The sequence below is a fragment of the Ascaphus truei genome, chromosome 3 (genome assembly GCF_040206685.1).
Source record: "Ascaphus truei isolate aAscTru1 chromosome 3, aAscTru1.hap1, whole genome shotgun sequence".
Taxonomy (NCBI): domain Eukaryota; kingdom Metazoa; phylum Chordata; class Amphibia; order Anura; family Ascaphidae; genus Ascaphus; species Ascaphus truei.
The window spans coordinates 41454891-41475584 of NC_134485.1; positions in this window are offsets into that span (position 1 = coordinate 41454891).

The following is a 20694-nucleotide window of genomic DNA, read 5'->3' on the forward strand; positions in this document are numbered from 1 at the left end:
AAAAGAACAAAGCGCACGACTCTCATAGTGTAAAAAAGTAATTATATTGTGACAATAATAAAGTGTAAATGATTGCACGTACAAGAAAGACTAATCATATAAGCAGGGCATGTTTAGGGTACATGTTACCACTCTGGAAGATGGGGACTTGCTTCATGGGGCTCCTTCAGCATACACTGCTCCTGATCCAGTATATTAAATAGCAGCAGGGGTAGCCAAACAATGCTAGCAAGTATTGTCTGTAACACAGTACCCAATAAAGGTTATATTGAAGAGACAAATGGAAACAAATCTCTCCTGCTCCGTCCGATCCGCTTCAGCTCAAAGCCCGTCAGGGAACAGCAAAGCTTCTAGGTACTGTGTTACGGACAATACTTGCTAGCGTTGTTTGGCTACCCCTGCTGCTATTTAATATTCTGGATCAGGAGCAGTGTATGCTGAAGGAGCCCCACAAAGCAAATCCCCATCTTCCAGAGTGGTAACATGTACCCTAAACATGCCCTGCTTATATGATTAGTCTTTCTTGTATGTGCAATCATTTACACATTAATTATTGTCGCAATTTAATTACTTTTTTACGCTATGAGTCATGCGCTTTGTCATTTTTCTCTTTTACATGTGATGAATGGATGGCCCAATCTAACAAGCTGCAGACTCTCCTTGATTGTTAAAGGTTTATGTATTTTATTTTTATTATATATGTATTATTGCTTTAACACTTTTAGGAATACAAGTTTGTGTTCCCTTAAAACCTTATTAGTGCACTTTTTACTATATCAATCTATTAGGTTGTTATATACACTCACTATTAGTTTTAATATCACAATTTTACACATTTGTTGCGCAGTTTATTGTTTTTTATATGTAATGTTACCATCCCTTATTCCCGTTCATTTCATACAATACGATATGACATCCCATATATTTAAATGTAACTCACCACTTATTCCCCTTAAAAACTTCAGATGACTACAAAGTATTTTAAAATATGAACTATTTTTTTTTCTTACATTACAGTAAATTACTTTTTGAAAATACAATAATACAAATTTCTTCGAGCTTCTTACAAATGTACAATCTTCTTCAACCGGCATAGTCTTCGGGCTGACTCTTGGACACTTTCACCTATAAAATGAGAATGTTCGAGGCGGAGCAAGGGAGCTGTGGTGCATGGATGCTTGATAACTGAGCTCCAGCCCGTCAGTGCAAACAATTAACTAAATATCGGCATTTTTGGCACGAAAATTTACAAAAAGACACCCTCAAGTATCTGAACAGCGGGGGATGCCGCTGACCACAATAAGGGGCAGAAAAGTCACTTCAGTAGCAAGCTACTTCCATAAAACCCCTTGCAAGTCCCCTGCAGCAATGGCGACGGGTGGGAAAAGCAAGGAGAGCAGGAACAAGGACAGACCTCCTCCCCAATTGCCCAACGACAAGACGGACACGGACACAGAACCGGGGGCTAACAGACCACCCTCAGGAGCTGGAGACCAGGAGTGGGCCAGGGTTAAGGACATAAAAGAATTATGTGGGGAGATGAGGACATTTTTCAAGTCTGAACTATGGGCCCTGCGCAAAGACCTGGACACCCTGGGAGAACGGACCAACACATTGGAGGTAATATCAGACGAAACTATATCAGCCCTGCAGCAAACTAAAGCTGAGGTCGCCTTCCTGTCGGCCCAGGTGTGGGAGATGGAGGACAAGTTGGAAGACTCCGACAACAGGGACAGGAGAAACAACCTCTGTATCAGGGGGGTGCTGGAAGCTGTAACAGACCCAGAGGACTTCATCACACGCTGGGTTGAACACCTAATCCCAGACGGATCTGAAACAGATAGAACACTGGATAGGTGCCATAGGGCGCTCCGCTCCCGCCCCCAGCAAAGGGACCCCCCCAGAGACATTATGTTTTGGGTACATGTTACCGCTCAGATGTTAAACGAATCCACAGTGTATTTCAGCTGTCCTCATGGATTCCCACAGCCTGATACAAGAAACTCTGCAGTGACCGTAGTGGGAATCCAAACTATAAAAGTTATTGGGACAGGTCTCGGACGGAGGCGGGTACTCAGTTTGGAGCAGGTCCTCGGATGGAGGCAAATTGTAGGGATCGGTACGGGAAGGTCTATTTTTCAATCGCTTTCGAAAGTTGCCGTTATCTATCCATGAAGCATGCAGTGTCAGCACCCGCCCCTCTTGCCGGGTCACATGTTCTAATAAAACAATCATTAATGTTTAAGTTGCGTCAATTAGAATTCTTTCAGCCTGTCCACTTACTTGTCAGAGATATACATAAAGATCTCAGAGACACACTCATCTGTCCCGACTTGATTTGCACAATATCATATAGGCATAACTGCAAGCCAGTCTTATGTGGCAAGGAGAATGTGCCATGTCCCATGCCATATACAGAGTACATTGGAGAATATAGAGCGGCACACCAATGGTCTTTCTTAATAAAAAGTGGTTTATTGAGCAGTGATTGACATATTGGTCTGTTTGCGAACCTTTCTCAAGATAGTAAACATACAAAATAGTGAACATTATACAGTATACCTTCTCAGAACAACAATTAAAAAAGTGTGCCAAATCTTCTAAAAGTCTAAGTGCCCTAAAGTGATATATAGTGTCATAATAATGTTAAAGCAACACAACATATAGGACTTGACATAATTACTTGAAAGAATAGACAATAAATAATATAAATGGAACAGGGAGTGTTCGGACAAGAAAATTACTTATTCAAAAGATTGATTCGTGTTGTCGATTTCAGCCATGAGTGCACACATGAATAACACCAACACCAGTTGTTATTAGTAAATGCAATGTATTGGTCACTTAGCTTTGGGTATAATCAGGATCTTACAGCAATCAGGATGCCACATGATATCAACAACCAGGGGACCAACATCATTTCATAGATAAAATGCCTGGTAAATATATTCCTGTGATCACATTTGTACTGCATGAAGAGCTGAGAACACCTCCAGTCCCAACCACAATCTGTGTACTGGACAGACATATCAGGAAACATATTCAGGCATCCAGCCAACATCCCAGCTAGAGAACAAATGCGGGGAATCCGCTTCACATAACAAACAATTTCAGTGCATTCTAGCAGTTATTTTCCTTCACAGCAACATAAATTACATTTCAGCATATTAGACATTTTAGTAAGAGGCAAAAGTTAACCCCATCAGGAGGTATAAAGTCTAAACATACACATAAATAATAGACAGTACTGGTAGTTGCAGAAATAGAAGAATTATTTGTGAAATAACCCCTCTCCTTCTTTGGTACTATTCCCAATGGCAATAATGTTGGAGGATCCAAAAACAGGTTCACCATCCTCCCTAGATTTATTTCTGGATGTTTTCCTTTGTAACCCCAGGAATTGCGCTTACTAATTTTAGATTCACAGATTCCACACCCCTGTCCTTACTAACAAAAGGGATCCAAAACCCGCACCAGACCCCTTCTACCAACATTTGCGCTGCTTTCTTATTGGCATAATGGTCTAGCGAGGCTGCCATCTTTGCCACACTCGCTGGCGTCATTGCCTTTTGCTGCAGCATCTTTCTCTGACCTACAACCCTCTAAAATGCCCTTTCCAGAAACACTTAGCTGCCAAATGGGAAGCCCTGCAAACCGAACAATCATGGTGGAACTTGCAGCTGTTACCAAACTTGCACTGCCTTTCCTGGAAGTATTTAACTTGATATGTTTTGTCATATTGGATGTAGCATTAAGTATTTTTGTCTTTTGTTGTTTACATTTGGTCACACCCAGTAGCACTCCTTTTGACACTGTGAGAGGAAAGGTGGTGAAGTTGTGGATGGGAGATACATAAGTCCTGCATTTGCAAATGATATCTATCCCTACTAAGGGTTAAAGGCCTAGGGAAGGTTTTGCAAATGAAGCCAGGTGCAGATCGCCTGGCCTTGATTAACAGAGTTTCAAAAAGGCCAGGCTGGATCAGTTCTCCCCTTAAGCCAGCTAAGGCTAAGGCCCCGCTCCCTCAGTCAGCGCGCCCGCACGGCAGACAGGCGGGGCGCTGACAGACACAGACCGCGATATGCGGTCTGTAGGGAGCTGGGAGCCGGGAGCCGGAAGCCGGAGAGGGGCGGGAGTGGGAGGGAGGGGGGCGGAAGTGGGAGGGAGGGGGGCGGGATCTGATCGTGGTGCCGTCCACCCCCCACACACATAGACATACACACACACACACACACACATACACACACACATACATACACACATATACACATACACACATACATACTTACACACATACATACACACTCACACACTTTAACCCGCAGCTCCCTCCCTGCTCCCCGCCCAAGGCCCCTCCCATCTAGCTCCTTCCCTCCCCTTCCCCCCGTTGGCTGACTCGCGTACCACGTGACGCGTCAGCGCCGAAAATCACTAGGATCTTGCAGCATCGGCCGGCTAACGCGTCACAGTACGTAGTCAGCCCTGCCGGAAGGAGGCAGCGGGAGCAGGGACCATTCGGGCAAGGGTCTGGTGGTCCACGGCCGCGCGGCCGCGCGCCCTGCCGGCCAAAGCGGGTTCACAGCCTTAGAGAGCTGGATGCTACAGACAGGCACTGGCCTGCAAAGGGGTTGGTTTATGATATCTGTTTTATTGTTTAGTAAGTGGGAAAGCCACCCAAAGATAGCTAGAGAATTGCTGTCTAGTTAATGCTCAGATAGAGCTAGGATTTACTTTGATTCGTTTGTTTGCCTTGATTTTTGTCTGCTGAGTGACAAAGAAAATAAAGCCTTTAAACCAGAGCTGGATGGTCCTGTGACTGTGCTTACCTAAAAGACAGTGGGTTTTAAGGTTCCCAGACAAGAACCCTTCAGCCAAAAAGGGTATTTTGTCACAACACATATATGATATGATGTGGTGGGTGTTGGGGTTAGAGATTGCAGGGATTGTGTGTCACTTTTTTACCCAAACAATTTAGTCAAAGAACAGATCTCCTCTAAGACAGAGATACAAAGTAGAGCTCTATTCACAAGTTCATAATGCAATTATACATTTAATGTGACAGCCAAGAAAAGACAAAGACAAGGTCCCATATGGACCTTTCAGCCTAATGTAAGGACCATATGGGACCTGAACCATGGTCTTTCCACTGTTCTTGGCTGTCATATTAAATGGAGAATTGCATTATGAACATGTAAGTAGAGTTCTACTTTGTGTCTCTGTCTTAGGCCTGGGACATAGTACAGAATTTGGTGCTGTTGCTTGCTGCCGCTCACTATACCAGGAGATTTTTGCTGTTCTGGCAGAGGAGACAGCAAGCGCGCTTAGTAGGAGGCGGGTATCACTGTGTGTGTGTGTCACTTTGAAGTGGTCTGTGTGTTTGTGTGTCACTGGGGAACCTGTGTGTGTGTATATGTGTGTGTGTGTGTATATTAACATTGTGCAACTTTGATAAATACACACACACACACACACACACACACACACACACACACACACACACATCACACACATACAACACACACACACATCACATACACACAAACACATACACATACATACACACACATACACACACACATACACATACACACACACACACACCTCTGTGCTGCCTCTACTCTGTCTGGTCTGGTGGCTCTGCTATCTCACCGACACAGTAGAAAAAAAAAGGCTGCAGCCCCATTGGATGGGAGCGGTCATGTGACTGCTCCTCCGCTCCCCCAAGCGGCAACATTTCAAACCTGCCTGTCTCTTCTGATTTTCTCAGCCTCTGCACGCATCAGCACGCATACGGAGGGAGAAACTATAGGTGCGCTGATTACAGATGCAGGGGCTTTGTGCATCTGTTCAGCGTGGCTCAGCCCGCCTCAGCAACGCTGATTTTACTATGTCCTAGGCCTTAGAGGAGACCTACACTTTGAAGAAATTGTTTGTCTACTGTATGTTGTGTTGGTTGCACAAGGAGTCTCCTCGCCTGAAACTGTTTCCCCACACTTTGGAGTTTCACTTTTTTACCCCCCAAAACTTATTTCATGTTTGGTTGAAACCAATCCCAGCAACCATTCTCCTACTGATGAGACCCAACATGTCGAAACAGATGTCTGTGAGTTGGTTTACTGGATATGCAATGCTTTAACCCAGACTGCGCTGAAAAGCTGTGTAATGTGGCAGGCATAAGGTTATACTGTAGGGTTAAAATGGAGTAGAAACAAACAGTGACACTGAGTGTTCATTTGCATGTCATTTCCCGGATTCCCTGGCTGCAGTGGAAGCACTGTGTGCTAGGAGATAATGGAGACAGGCAGGGTTGCAGACCTGTCTGAGACATGTGAATGTGCTCACAAGTGATATTTTTTATTTGCAGAAATACTCTTGAAAACATCAAACATATTTTAAAACATGCTCAGCACATACTGTATGCAATATTCTAATAATAATTGAAATATTTTACTTTAAGTTATTAGTTATACAAAGAAACTGAAAGTTACTTTTACCTATGAGACACTGGTATAGTGCAACTTAAAAAAACAATAAAATTTGCAAAATTATGTTATTTTGTTTCAGTCTTTCCAAATACACTTCTTGTATAAATATTGCTTTATAAATTTAAACCATAATAAAGTAAAAATGCTCAAAGATGCATAGTTAGCTTCAACCAATGTTTGTTTTAGATATTCCACATATGTACACATTAGTTTCAATTTACTATGCTTTTTTCTAAGAATACTAAAACGTTTATTTTGTGACGATGCCAGCTTTTGTATAGCTAAGCAACCAAGCCCAGAATGCATTCATGCTGCCTGGGCCAAGTCTAAAAGTCAAATAGGGTAAGAGAGCAAGTCTTTATATTTTGCAGGTTTATACTGTATCTAAATGCCAGATGGAAACCTTTCTACAACAACAAAAGGTAATTTTCTAGGATATTTTGAGGATCTGTTATGTTCAGTACTGCAGTACGTCACTGACACACAGGCCAATTTTCCAGAAGATTGATTAGATTTGCTGAAAATATACAAGGCAAGTGTTACCCTTATCGAACTTACAAATTGCTGTATTATAAGTTGTTATACTTGGATTCTGCTGTCCTTTAGATTTGGAGGATCAATATTCAGATATCATTTGCTTGTACAGTAGCATACAGTGTATTATCCTGTCTCTGCCCCTATATTTTGTCTCTATTAATACATTTTATTCTTAATAGCGCAGGTGGAGGCGCTGTCACCGGACGGATCAGGTATATCCCAGGCACCCAGCAGCGGAGGTTCAGGCCTCCTGTGAGCCACAGGTAACACACACAGTAGCCGCCATATCTCCCAGGGGGTGGGGGAAGTGCACTACATTTATAAAAAGGGCAGTTTCTGTTTGACTGTTTTTAATAAACATACCATGAGTCCAATCGTGAAGGATATTTTCACTTTCATGTCCTTTTTCATTGCTAACGATGAATACAGGTAATGGTATTGACTAAATGCTACAGTACTTTTAGTCAACATATTAATAATAATATTACTAATATTTGACCATAATTTCTTTCCTATATCTTTGTACCATGTTCTTATTTGTATTTTTTTTCTTAACATGGTAACCTTTAATATAATATTAAATAAATGCTTGGCATGACAATGAAAATTGTCTTGATATATTTTCTTCAATTTGTTCCTTAAGTGTGGAATGTGTGCCAGTTTTCTGCATTTGTCACTGTACATTGGTATTATAAAACCCCTTCTAAGTTTGCAGCATTTTTAAAGTGAGATTTCCAGTAGCTGTTAGAGGAATTTTTCTGCTTTTGGTTCCTTATTTCAGCGGTGCGCAAAGTGGGGGGCGCAACCCCCAGGGGGGGCGCAAGACTGACTATGGGGGGCGCGGAGTTTACAGAGGCCTAGCGTGCTTCTGTGCGCTTCCCGAAGGCATTTAAATTAAGTGCCCGGGAGAGCTGCGGGGCCTCTGTAAACCTGACTTACCTTGGCTCCGGCGGCTTCTTAGACTCGTCGCCATGGAAACACAGCGTCAAGTGACGCCACGAGGTCATGTGACGTCACGTTGTTATGGCAACGTGATGTCATGCCGCCGGAGCCGAAGTAAGCGGGGGTGGGAAGGGCGAGGAGAGAGGGTAACTGCCAGCAGGGAGGGGCAAGGGAAAAAGTTTGCTTCCCCCTGCCTTATTCAATATGTAGTGGGATTGTCCAAAAATGAAAATGTTTTTTTTTTTTAATTTCTAACGTAAATCTTTTTTTTTTTTTTTTTAAATATTACAATATTACTCGATCCAGGTTTGTGTCCATGTGGCTTATTCCCAGACAGTATAAAAAAACAACAACGACAAAATGGACTTGGATTTGTAGAACAGTACTTGTGGCTAGTTCTGTTATTGGAACAGACTGCAAGACTACTACTATGCTGCAAATCCTAACCTTGCAGGAGGGTTCTCTTTTCTTAATTTATTTTATGTCATATGCATAATAATAGTCATCTATATTAAACTTTAACTTATCAAAGGAAACAAAGGATCATTCTGCCCTATGGTTTGTTTTATATTGGCCTGTTTCACATGATAGCAGATATTTAAAAATAGATATATTTTTTCTATGTAATCAGCTTGGGCAAAAATAGTAATTTGCTCCTTACAAGTTCATTTTTATAAGGCTAAATATATTTGTAAATAGTGATCATTTACCCTCTTGGATACCTCAAAGACAGTCGTCTAGGGCCCAGAAGCTCTAAACTCTGTTTAGATACTTAACCTCACGTACCGTCTCATTAAGTATAAGGCTGTTCGTAACGTTAAGCCATTTAGTCAAAAAGGTCGTATCATCATAAATCCTCTAAAAAAGTGGTTCTCCATTCCAGTCCTCCAGTTCCACCAACAGGTCAGGTAAGAACACATGGCTCAATCAGGGGCTCACTCATTTTGAGAGCTGCTCTGACATGGGAAAGCTGATTGGCTGGAATTAAAAACTTGGCAAGGTGCCAACAATGCTGGACCATTACTGATTGAATAGTGCCCGGAATTTTAACCAATCAGAGAGCAGGGATTTCAATAATACCCAAAATGTAACTGCTTTAGTCCATAATAAAAGATAATGCAATGTTATACTACTATAGTGTGATGTTAAGTCTATTCTAATTATATTTCAAACTTTGTTTTGCATAGAATTAACTTTCAGAATACCACGTTTACGCTAGGGATATAGTGTCCGATCTTGTTTTACTTAACCTCATGTTATGTTCCCTGACTTAACAGATATGAAATAGGCCCAGCTGGAAGGATACCAGCTCAGGCTAACATATGAAATCCAGACCAGGATTTGAGAATCCGATCCAGATTTCCACATAGCCCAAATATCCAAGGCAGGTGTTGCAATCAAAAATCGTTAAGAATTCTGATGGATGAGAGCTTGAAGGAGACTGTTGTGGGGAGAACGTGTTCATTCCAGCTCCCAGGGTTAGGAAGGAATGCACTATTTGGAAGAATCCTTGTGGTTTGACAAGCAACCTCTGTGCAGACACTGCAGCATAAGCTGGCAGAGACTGTGGGGTAGGTTTCTAGGTACTGGTTTAGCTGGAAATGGGTCTCCGGGAAGCGCGATATATGTGAAAACAAAGAATATATTGATAGTGCAATATTGTTTATATTGAGGTCAGAATATGATGACTTGTCTCTCTAGTAAATACTCACAAACGTGAGGAAAATTAAGGCACGTAAAGGTATCTTTTGGATGCTATGAATGTCACAGAGCGATCAGGAGAACCAGAAATCAATATTTCCCCCGGTACATGGGCTCCCAAGGACCTTATAAAAAGATAAAACTGGACATAGTGCAGACCGTATATAAAGTTTATAAAGGTAAGTGGATGATATTACATCCTGGCTCCTGATGAAACCTATGTGGTAAAACGCGTAGAGTGACGTTTTCCTATGCCAGCCGGAACCCCAGGAAGTGGACGCAGCGGATGACATCACTTCCGGTCTACTGGAACGCATCTGTGACACGCACGCCACGGCAGAGGGGAAGTGGAGCTACTATCCATCCGGCTACTGAGATCCATTGTGATCGAAATGCTTTTTTATTGCTGAAACCATGCGAGTGTAATATCATCCACTTACCTTTATAAACTTTATATACGGTCTGCACTATGTCCAGTTTTATCTTTTTATAAGGTCCTTGGGAGCCCATGTACCGGGGGAAATATTGATTTCTGGTTTTCCTGATCGCTCTGTGACATCCATAGCATCCAAAAGATACCTTTACGTGCCTTCATTTTCCTCACGTTTGTGAGTATTTACTAGAGAGACAAGTCATCATATTCTGACCTCAATTTAAACAATATTGCACTATCAATATATTCTTTGTTTTCACATATATTGCGCTTCCCGGAGACCCATTTCCTTCTACGCATCACGAGGATTGACTGAGCAATCCTGCACCGGGTTACAGCTGCATCTTTATATATGTTTGCATAAGTATCACTTTATTTAAATTTATCACTTTATCACTTTGAAAAATTTATCACTTTATCACTTTGCACTATCTGAGTATTTAGAGCGCCACTATTTGATAAGTTTCCTTTTCTATGCACTGGTTTAGCTGGGCCTGGCAAGGTAATTAGATAGTTGTAGGCCAATAAGGCAGACCAGCACTAACAGTTAAGTCAGTGCACCAGGAGGGAGCTAGGTTCTTATGTTATGATTTATTTTGTCTTTTAAAGTGCCAGGTGCCAAATTTATGTTGCCTGCTATTAAAATACGTAAGAAAAGTGATATTCCTGAACCTTGGCAGTTTCCACCCACATAGAAAGGGTGAGAGATGGGATCCAGAGTCCGCCTGGTCACACAGATCTAGGACTTATGTGAAAAAGGAGGGGTCAAAGGCTGACAACTCCCCAAGTACCCTACTTCCTGCACTCAGTATATATCCACCTTATTGGTGCGGTATAAATACCCAAATACACTAGTTGTAGGTGACCATATGGCATCAATCACAATTAGCAACTGCTCCCATCACTGTGGAAGGACAGATGCTACTAAAAGCCTTAATTGGCTAGAAAATAATAAATCTTTATTGAATAATAATGTGGACGATGCAAAACATACATATAAGTAAAAGGAATAAAAACTCAAATTGTGCAATAAAAGTGATGTCCTGTCAGTAGATATTATACACTTGATTGTGTGATATAGCAACTATTATAACTACTGACATGGTGCTTCCCCCTCTGTGTGGTGGGTTTCTAGGTATGCGGTGTATGTCTCCTTAATAATGCCTGTATATGGCTATTATGTCTGCCAGCCTAACTATGCAGTAACACCTGTAAAGTGTATCTGGTGTTCAAACACTTAGCCATTGAGGTATACTGATATAGTTTGAAATAGGCTAGTGAGTATAGTAAAGTCTTTGCAGACAGCAGCAGCAGCTGCAGCAGAGTAGATCGTAACACTTGCCACATACACACAATTCCTAGACATACCCAGTAGAAATTTATAGCTCCTCACTACTGTCTATAACATATCAGCATTATACTCTACTACCCTAAGTCATCAGGCAATACAGTGCTAAAATATAGTCAATAGCAGTGGGTAAATGAAAGCACTATACAGCGTATACAACCCGTTCCACGAGGAGGGGGGCGGTGCATCACATGACTCCAGACGTCAACGCGATGACATCATTGCCTTGACGTCTGGAGGCATGTGATGCACCGCCCCCCCCCCTCCTCCTCATTATTTTGATTTATATATGTATTAGATAATAAAGTAAAATGTATATTTTCTATGGTTGTCTTTATCACTACCTTTATTTTCATTCATGAAATTTATAATTGCTCTAAGTCTCCCCCTGTTAATATGCTCCTTATCATGTTGTCTTGTCAGTTGTGTTATGTGTTAGTCTGTATTGTATGTTTATTATGCCAAATCTATTCATAGACACTCACATCAACCCTTATTGGGTTGCAATTGGATTCCCAATTAAACAACTAGGTTTGGATATATAAGGGGCAGATTATCCCCCAATCTCTTTTCCCTGATGAAGTCGCCGATATTCTAGCGACAAAACACATAGGGCTATTGCCATTGGACTGTTTGGAACCTTTCCTACTCTGATTGCAGAGGTGAGCTATAGAGCTGCGGAACTAGGAGAGCGCTAACCGCTGTGCCGGTGGATCATTGTGTGGACGCACATTCTCGGAAGTACCCGGATTTGGAAGTGGAAGGATATCACACGCCTCCAGCCACGAGAATACAGCAACCAACCGACAGTGGATCTATAGCATTTTCGTGTTCAGTTCCAATATGCATGATCTACCGATTTTTTTGTGAGTGGTCTGATTTTAGCTTGTGTATATTAAAAACATTACTTATTTATGCTATGGAGTCCACGCTGTCCCATTTTGTTTTGTTTTTTATATATATATATATACATATATACCAGCCTCAGTATGTCTCTAACTCTATTCATATATCTGCATCTCTCCTTTCTTCACCACTTCTCAGTTCACATGAACTCCTTTCTTACCTGCGTCCCCTGACACCACACAGCTATATCCCCTGCACTAAAACACACCCCTACAAATCCTCCTCACACATCCTCTTTCTATCCATGCTTCTCCTCCTTGCTTCTGGGGATATCTCTCCCAATCCTGGTCCCTGTCTTATTTCAACTTGCTCTCGTCCTCGCCTCCCACATGCAACTTCTACTCCTTCTGGTGTCAACCCCTCCAACCTCATACCCATCCCCTGCCACCCTCCCTCCTCTCTCCCTTTCTCCTGTGCCCTTTGGAATGCACGCTCTCTTTCTAACAAGTTCCTCTCTGTACATGACTTCTTTCTCTCTCACTCCCTGCTTCTCTTTGCTATAACTGAGACCTGGCTCACTCAGTCTGACTCTGCTCTGGAAGCTGCCCTCTCCTATGGTGGCCTTTCCTTCTCCCACACTCCGCGCCCTGATGGCAGGGGTGGAGGCGTGGGGCTCCTGCTCTCCTCTGTCTGCCGTTACCGAACCCTTCCTATTCCCCCCTCTCTTGCTTTTCCCTCCTTTGAGGCTCACTCTGTCCAGATCTTCTCTCCTCTCCCTGTTCATGTGGCTGTCATCTATCGCCCACCTACCTCTACTCATCCCCCTTCTGCCTTTCTCTCTCACTTTGAATCCTGGCTCTCTTTCTTTCTCTCCTCAGACTCCCCTGTTCTTCTCCTTGGGGACTTCAATTGCCACATTGATGACCCCTCTCTCTCTTGGGCTTCCCGCTTTCTTTCTCTTACCTTTTCTTTTGGCCTTCAACAGTGGACTGCAGCCAGCACCCACAAGGATGGCCACTACTTAGACCTGGTTTTCACTAAAAACTTCTCTCTCTCTGATTTCTCCATTTCCCCTTTTCCTCTCTCTGACCATCATCTCATCTCATTCTCTTTATCTCGCTTCTCCCCTTCTCCACCTCCATCTACCCCCCGGTTCTGCAGAAACCTGTGCTCTATTCACTTACCTGACTTTGAGTCCACTTTACACTCCTCCCTCTCCTCTCTCAGCTCTGCTACAGACCCTGACAACCTGGTCAGAAAGTACAACTCTGTCTTGTCCTCGTCTCTTGATCTACATGCCCCGCTTTCTCTCTGCCGCCCTCGCCCTTCTAACCCTAGACCCTGGCTAAATTCCCACACGCGCATGCTGCGTTCCTCCACTCGTTCCTCTGAACGCCTCTGAAGGAAGTCTCACACTCTCGCAGACTTCCTTCACTACAAATTTATGCTATCCTGTTTCAACTCTGCCCTCTCGCAAGCTAAACAAGCCTACTTTTCTGTACTAATCAACATGCACAAGTCTAACCCACGCCGACTGTTCTCTGTCTTTGATACTCTACTCAAACCACCCTCAGCTGCCTCTCCTTCCTCCATCTCCGCTCAGGACTTTGCTGACTATTTTAAGGAAAAGGTGGAATCCATACGGCAGAACATCCCCTCTGTTTCTTCCCCCCATCCTACACCTCTTCCTAACTCTCCTCCTGCCTTCCTTGAGTCTTTTTCCACTGTTTCAGAGGAGGATGTGTCGCTGTTGATCTCCTCTTCTCCCTCTACCACTTGCCCTCTTTACCCCATTCCCTCCCATCTCCTAAAACCTCTAGCTCCTACTATAATCCCTACGCTTACACACATTTTTAACTCCTCCCTCTGCTCTGGAAACTTTCCATCCTCCTTCAAACATGCAACAGTCATACCATTACTCAAAAAGAGCAAGCTTGACCCTACCTGTCTTTCTAACTATCGACCTGTCTCCCTCCTGCCGTTTGCCTCTAAACTACTTGAACGTCTTGTATTCTCTCGCTTGCTCCATTTTCTCAACACCTATTCTCTCCTAGACCCTCTACAATCTGGCTTCCGCACTGCTCACTCCACCGAAACAGCCCTCACTAAAATAACTGACGACCTCCATGCTGCCAAAGACAGAGGTCATTACACTCTGCTCATATTACTCGACCTCTCTGCAGCATTTGACACCGTGGACCACCCTCTTCTCCTCCACATTCTCCATACTCTAGGTATTCGGAACAAAGCTCTATCCTGGATCTCATCCTACCTCTCCCATTGTACGTTCAGTGTCTCTTCTGCTAACACCTCCTCCTCCTCTATTGATCTCTCTGTGGGGGTACCCCAGGGCTCTGTCCTGGGACCTCTTCTCTTTTCTCTGTACACACTCTCTCTAGGTGACCTAATAACATCTTTTGGGTTTAATTATCACCTCTATGCCGACGACACACAAATATACTTTTCAACACCTGACCTTACACCTGCTGTACAAACCAAAGTTTCTGAATGTCTCTCTGCTATATCATCCTGGATGGCCCTCCGACGCCTTAAACTCAACATGGCTAAAACAGAGCTCCTCATACTTCCTCCCAAACCTGGCCCTACTACCTCCTTCCACATTACTGTTGGAACTACAATCATTCACCCAGTAGCCCAAGCACACTGCCTAGGGGTCACACTCGACTCCTCTCTCACATTCGCCCCTCACATTCAAAACATTTCTAAAACTTGTCGCTTTTTCCTCCGCAATATAACTAAGATACGCCCTTTCCTCTGTTGTTCGACTGCTAAAACTCTGACTCAGGCCCTCATTCTCTCCCGTCTTGATTACTGTAACCTCCTGCTGTCCAGCCTTCCTGCCTCTCACCTGTCTCCCCTACAATCTATTCTAAATGCTGCTGCCAGAATCACTCTACTCTTTCCTAGATCTGTCTCAGCATCTCCCCTCATGAAATCCCTCTCCTGGCTTCCGATCAAATCCCGCATCTCACACTCCATTCTTCTCCTCACTTTTAAAGCTTTACATTCTTCTGCCCCTCCTTACATCTCATCCCTAATTTCTCGGTATGCACCATTCAGACTCTTGCGTTCTTCTCAAGGATGTCTTCTTTCTACCCCCTTTGTATCTAAAGCCCTCTCCCGCCTTAAACCTTTTTCACTGACTGCCCCACACCTCTGGAATGCCCTTCCCCTCAATACCCGACTAGCACCCTCTCTATCCACCTTTAAGACCCACCTTAAGACACACTTGCTTAAAGAAGCATATGAATAGCACTGTGGATATTCTAAACACGATACATAATGCTTGGCCTCCTGCAGACGCACTTACCAGAACTCCCTCCTACTGTCTCTGTACGTCTCCCTACCTACCAATTAGACTGTAAGCTCCTCGGGGCAGGGACTCCTCTTCCGAAATGTTACTTTTATGTCTAAAGCACTTATTCCCATGATCTGTTATTTATATTATCTGTTATTTATTTGATTACCACATGTATTACTACTGTGAAGCGCTATGTACACTAATGGCGCTATATAAATAAAGACATACAATACAATACAATACAATACATAACACAAAAAATGCTCAGGGCACTCTAAATGGGCAAAGGTAGGACAAATAACTTATCTTATAAATCAGGGTGTTTGCAGTGCAGCCAGGATCACCATCCAGCGACAGAAATAGACAAACCAGGAAAAAGAATCCACTCGCTAGTAGATGTCAAAAGTAAAAAGGTTTACTTGATCTTACAAGCATCAGGGGTAAAATACAAGAAAAATGGAGCGACGTTTCGGACCTCCCGGTCCTTTATCAAGCCCCTTCGCTCCATTTTTCTTGTATTTTACACCTACGGAAATAGCCGTGTTAGTCTAGTTGCGATAGTGCAGAATAAATGAGTTCTTCATTATTAGGTGATTAGGTGATACCTTTTTTATTTGGACTAACAATTTATGTCATAGGACAAGCTTTCAAGAGTTCTCCTCTCTTCCTCAGTTCTGCAATACTCATTAACAAAGGAATATGGCTAAAACCATGTAAGGGAGAGCAAAAAAAAAAACAACAGATGTACTGTAGATAAGGTGGGGTGATAAAGTGTTTGAAGCCATGAAAGGGTGTATATATATATATATATATATATATATATATATATACATACATACATACATACATACATACATACATACATACATACATACATACATACATACGTACGTATGTATGTATGTATATGTATTTTGACATTTTGTTTGCTCCCACAGTATAATTGAAGAAGATACCCTGAAGTTTTGACTGCTTTGCACACATACTCATTTCATATATGTTGCTCCATTAAAAGGTATCACAACCTACAACGGATCAGTATAAGAATGAGATCACGATGGTATCACATTTTATAGAAAACATCTGGTCTAGTTAAATTAAACAGAACACTACCTGTGATTACCAGCCACAAAGAACCTTTTCGGGTTATTTACCATACGCACTGAAGTGGTACGTCTCACAATGGACTTGTATTTTTTTATTTTTTTTTACTATAAAAGGGTCAATTGTGGTTTGAGCAACAGGTTCATAGGAAGGTCAGTAAGTGCAAGTAATATGAGTAATAGAGGATATGGTTTTAAACAAAGTAGAGAAAAGTACAGGTTACCCTGAATTCTAAACTTTTGCTAAACAAAGAATCTTTTCATGAATTTAGTGCAAGCATGAAGCTGTTTCACGTTGATTGTACTTGCCCTGCACAAAGCAATAATGTTGGTACATTTCCAGTCAGTTTGGTTCTTTTTCTTTGTTTTGAAGTCAGCTTATCAGCGATGAAAGTAGATTGTACTAGCATATAAATTGCTGTCAGAAATGTAAAATGATTGCAAAAGTATTACCCAGAAAGAGTTGGTTTCACGTCTAAATTAAACTATGCTTATGTAAGCATGGCAGGAGTGACATTTTTATATTTTGGGCTTTGATTCACTAAAATAACTGCCTCAAAAACACTAAAAATGAACATTGAAGAGATAAATTAATCTAACATAAATATTAAGTTTACTTATATACCAATTTCACAAAATAAATTCAGCGAATACATGTGAAGTGAAACATTGTACAGTTTAATATAAAAAAAATCTTCCAATGTTTTGGTGAACGAATCAGAAATCTAAAAATGTCAAATAAATAGTTTAGCACATTGATTTTGCATTCATTTTTATGATATAGTATAATCATCATGTACTGTACTTACAGTACATGCAGTTTTTTTTTCTTTTCTTTTATAACAGGATATGGTAGACAAGGTAAAACCTAAACAAACAGGTAGCTACAGTATATACAGGCATATCTCGCATTAACGTACACAATGGGATCGGAGCATGTATGTAAAGCGAAAATGTACTTAAAGTGAAGCACTACCTTTTCCCCACTTATCGATGCATGTACTGTACTGCAATCATCATATACGTGCATAACTGATGTAAATAACACATTTGTAACAGGCTCTATAGTCTCCCCGCTTGCGTACAGTTTCAGTACAGGTAGGGAGCTGGTATTGCTGTTCAGGACGTGCTGACAGGCGCATGCGTGAGCTGCCGTTTGCCTATTGGGCGATATGTACTTACTCGCGAGTGTACTTAAAGTGAGTGTCCTTAAACCGGGGTATGCCTTTATAGGGAAACATCATAACAATTTAAGAATAAAAACATTAATAATTTAAAGTACAGTTTCTATCGACGTCACACATGTGTCCCTGCAACCAACCCCAATGCATTTCATGTCACCTTGCTTCTTCAGGGAAAAGGACTAGGATAAAGCTATGAATCGCAGTGCATGCGATTTTCAATAAGAATATATTTGTCTGAGCAAGTACGTTACAATATTTTAACATTTTGAAATACTTACTAAACTCTATTATTTAATAATGTTATTTCCTGTCACTGATCAGGAATCCAGAAAACTGATGATCATTGTTCTAGTACAAGAGAGGCCTAACAATAATAATAACAATATAAAATGGACTAAGTATGCGAAAGAGCCATATTTGTTCTCAAGAAAATTCAATAACCCATATACATGTGTCAAATACGCTCTAAGGTTGTTCGGGCTTGGGGTGCCTCCGGTGCTCCGGATACCCCACAGCCTTCTGGATGAACTTGGGATGGGGGAGTAATGTCATGTTCTAGCCTGCAGTACCCATGCTTCTCCAACAGCTGCTACTCTGCTAACTCTCTAAAGGAACATTCCAGACCCTAAAACCTGACACCTCTGCACCTGTGCTCTACCTCTCAGCCTACCTATATAAACTTCCTCTTCCTGTCTGTCAGTGCCTGTTTATACTGGTTCCTCCAGCTTGTGCTAGGTTCCTGTGTTTGCTGCTGCTATTGCTGTTGTCCTATTTCTGACTCCTCGCTGATGACCTCTGCTTGTGCCCTCGAGCACGCTATCTTCCGTCCGCCTTCAACCTCGTCTTGTGATCCTGACCATGCTCCCTGCTGTTCCTGCCACTGGGATCCACTCCAGCTGTAGATCAACCCCTGACTGAATAAACGGGAACTACCATGGATTCCGCCGGAACAGACCTGACCCAGGCTCAGACGATTAATGACATGCAACGTACCATGGTTGGCTTCCAAGAACAACAAGGACATTTTTCAACCATCTTAGTCACGTGGAAGAATATGGTGCTTGCTGGGAAGAACATGTCATCCGCTTGGAAGAACGAGCCGCCTCCGCAGAAGTTGAAGTACGTGAACTGCGTGCAGATCTAATCGCTGTCTGTTCAAAACATAGTGCCCCTGCAAACCATGTCTCGTGTACCCCTTCCAGAATTTTTTTGGGGGAAAAAACAATCTTTCTGGGATTTCTTTAAACAATGCAGATTTCTGTTTACGCTACAGCCCACCATGTATAATACCAACGAAGCCAAGGTTGGACTTATTACCCATCTCAATTATGGGACCCTTGCTTGGGTCTGTCCTCTGTTAGAACAGGATAATCCACTACTAAGGGATCTGGAGGGATTAATCGAGTCCATGAGTCTGATTTGTGATGATCAAAACCGTAGTGCAACCGCTGAAGCAACTTTGAACAACCTTCGTGAAGGAAGACGAGTACGCTGAGAAGCTGAGTTCACCGCAGAATTCCGCAGATGGGTTACCGATACTGAGTGGAATGAGGCCGCTCAGAGATATCATTTGTGGCAAGGTCTCTCTGAGCAAATCAAAGACGAATTAGCCCGGATTGTTCCTCCAGAGGGATTTGAGGAATTAGTCCATTTATGCATTCAAATCGATCGAAGGCTGATTAAAGCCGATTGGAGAGGGGGTTCATGCCAAGCAACCCCGGGGTTTGAGATGTCAGCACCCCAAGACGTTCCAGGGAGACTGAGGAAGAACCAATACAAGTAAACACATTGCAGGGACCTATTTCAACTGGAGAAAGGAATAGACACCGAACAGAAGATCTCTGTTTGTATTGCAGAAATGATGGACACTATCTCGCCAATTACCCAAATAAGCCCAGATGGTCTTCTTTCCAGAGCCCTAGTATAAATCAGCTACATGCCATTTCAAAAACTGTTTTCTCTGCTTCTCAAAATAAAGGTAACCCTCTTTCTCTACATCCACACATCCTGGTCCCTATTATAATCGAGGAAGGGACACATCGTTTTTCAACCATAGTGATGGTCGATTCAGGGGCGGCAGGGAATTTTATGGACATAGAATTTGCCAAGAGCCATTCGGTACCATTCGGTACTATTCATAGCCAAGGAATCGCCAGAAAGAATGGAAGTCGTTGACGGCTCTCCTTTGAGCTCTGGACCTGTTACCATGAAACAAGTAATCTAACACTAATCATAGAGCCCAATCATCAGACGAAGATTTCACTTAGTCGTATTCCTTCACCGTTATTTCCAGTGATCCTTGGAATTCCATGGCTCATGATCCACAACCCGCTAATTGACTGGAAGACCAAGACATTCACATTTCCCTCGGAGCACTGCCAGCTAGCCTGCCTACCTAAAACTTCTATACCAGAGTGTCTGGGAATACATAAGATTTCCTCGTCCCAAGAAAATTTACTGCCAAACCATACTCTGAGTTTTTGGATGTGTGTGACAAGAAGAAAGCGGATACGCTTCCCCCACATCGTTACTATGACTGCCCCATTGAATTATTACTGGGTGCTGCCATTCCCTTCGGAAGAATCTATTCTCTCTCAGAGCCATAATTGAAGAGAACGTGTCGAAGGGTTTCATCCGACCTTCTACTTCCCCAGTAGGTGCTGCTCTCTTCTTCGTGGGAAAGAAAGACAGTTCTCTACGTCCTTGTATTATGGGAACTAAATAAAATCACAGTTAAGAATAGGTATCCGTTACCTCTGATTCCCGAACTATTGTAAAAAATTCGATCTACCA